Source organism: Cyprinodon variegatus, unplaced genomic scaffold (assembly GCF_000732505.1).
Source record: "Cyprinodon variegatus isolate N-32 unplaced genomic scaffold, C_variegatus-1.0 Scaffold527, whole genome shotgun sequence".
In the NCBI taxonomy this organism is placed as follows: Eukaryota; Metazoa; Chordata; class Actinopteri; order Cyprinodontiformes; family Cyprinodontidae; genus Cyprinodon; species Cyprinodon variegatus.
This window is the reverse complement of record NW_015150980.1, coordinates 331,515-333,881: the sequence shown is the minus strand read 5'-3', so window position 1 is coordinate 333,881 and position 2,367 is coordinate 331,515.

The window sequence follows — 2,367 nt, the reverse complement described above, 5'->3', positions numbered from 1 at the left end:
TCCCCTTTGAAACGCCTTTGGTTAAATAGTGTTCTTGGCAGAACCCATAGCACTTTCATGTTCACCGTAACCTCAGGAACAAGGTGTGGCCTCATGCTGTCATGCAGCTGCCTTCAGCAGAGGCCTGGCTTCAGCAGTCATGGCATACATATCCCAAGCATCTCAGGGCAGAGAAAAATGATGTGTTTTTATTACTTTTGACACCATTATATATGCTCATTTGTATTCAAATTAAGATGGGTGATTATTTAAACATATTTCTGCGGTGCAACAAAGTGAGAACACAAAAGTATTACTTTACACAGCCTTTAAAAATGCTGTCATAGCAAGGGCTTTTAATACAGAAAAGCTTCCTGCACAAAGACCTAAGCCTTATTTCATTATACTATATGAATACTAACTAAAATGATAGAATAATACTCCCTTTACAGGATGATTTTGCATTTCTATTCACCGTCTGAGAACTGTAAGCATATTTGGAGCAATTATTATTCATTATTACTCTTATTACTCATTATTTGGTGGCAGATCAGCAGAACAGACTTGAACAAACACATGCATTTTGTCAATTTCTTTAGCTGTAGAAATCAATTTAAAAAGAATCTTTAAAAAAAGCACATTTTAAAATACCTAAATACACTCATTTTCATGAGACTACATTTAGAAGTGACCCATAGTGACGCTCACTGGTTGAAAGAGAAAGTAACCCACAGTGCGGCAATAAAGAACCCACAGTGTAAGGTCTGAATCAGTCACTATTTCAAAAATCTGTAGAGTGAGAGTGGCCTGTTTTTTGGTGTTTGGGTCCAATGTGCAAAACAGAAAAGACTACAAGAGTGAGCTCTCCATGAAACATGATTTTGAATCTTCTTTTGTACTGAGATCAATATCTTGCCACCACCATGCCCAATCTAATTCCACCAAAACTCTTTTTGACTCACCTGTAGGCAGCCAGTAAATGTTGCTGCTTGTGTAACTTTTAATCTAAAAATGGTGGTAAACACACCATGGCAAATTGATAATGTTCCTAATGCTACATCCGCATTCATACGCACAGGTCAAATTCTTGTGTACCCTGGTGAGGAAAAAAAGTACAGTAAAAAAAAGTCTTGCTAGTGTTTTCTGATCAAATGGATATCACCCAAACTGTGCAAAGGCAACTGGATAAGGATTCAAGTTAGAAGGGAAACTATCTGGAATTCTGTTTTTGAGAACCAAAGTTTATCTTGAAGAATTTTGGGTGAGATCAAATTAGCTTTAAACTAATGTCGAGAAATTAAGATGTTTTAAAAACAATTCACAATTCAAATCCAGGAGATGAATAAAACATAAAATAAAAATAAAATACTGCAAACAATGTTTTTTTTTTAAATTATTTGCCTAATCAGAAATGAATTACCTTTAATCAACTGATTCTTAACCTACTTTTTGTGAGGGAGCAGATAGCAGACATAAGGATTCCCATTAAATGAGTTTTGATTATAATTTGGTAATCAAAATCTATTGAGCATATGAGAAAACATATGGACATTAATGTCATATCAGTGTTAAAGCTAGTGAAAAGCTTGTTCTTGCTTTGTAAGCAATAGCTCAAACTTGTTAATAGCATACTATACCGCTCATTTTACTAGCTTTGTGTTTGCTCATCATTAAACACATGAAATGATCAATCATCATCAAATAAAAAAAAATTATTTAGGTAGAAACTCTACCTGACTTTTGCCAGACCTATACCTCTGCTTGAGTTTTCTCCAGCATTTAGTATTAGAGGCTTAGCATTGCAGGCCAACAGCAGGGAAGTTATTTTGTTCCAGCCAGGTAGACATCAAGGGAGTTCCTCTCCTCCATCCTTTTCAAACATCTGAAAGTTCCCTAAACGCCAACAGAAATATTGCAGTCTGTTTTGTAGCAATAAGGTTTTGAATGTCAGCCACCAGATCATTTCTAGAGAGACATTTCTGCCAATTTTCTTCTTGTCACTGTTCATAAAATGACTAATTCCCCCATTGGAGCTGTAGCTGTAGTTCATCTTAAATCTTTGATGAGTAAAACATGGCTAATGATAAGTGTGAGTTTTCGTCAACAAGACGAGACTAAATAAAAATTAGTGGGTGGTCGTCCAACGTTTAAAATGCATAATTGTTCTGTAATCTGTTAGAGAAGCTAAGCAGCATCAGCCCTGCTGCTGTGCCCTGGTGAGTCATGTCCTTTAGATTTCTTTTCAATATTGAAATTTAACAGTTTAATTTAATTCTCATCAGTGGAAAAATGCTGAATATTTAAAGGCAACTAAAACTTAAAAAGCATCCGTAAAAAGCATCCGTAATTTTCTCTGGTCCCCTCCCTGATCTGACCAGTGATGACATG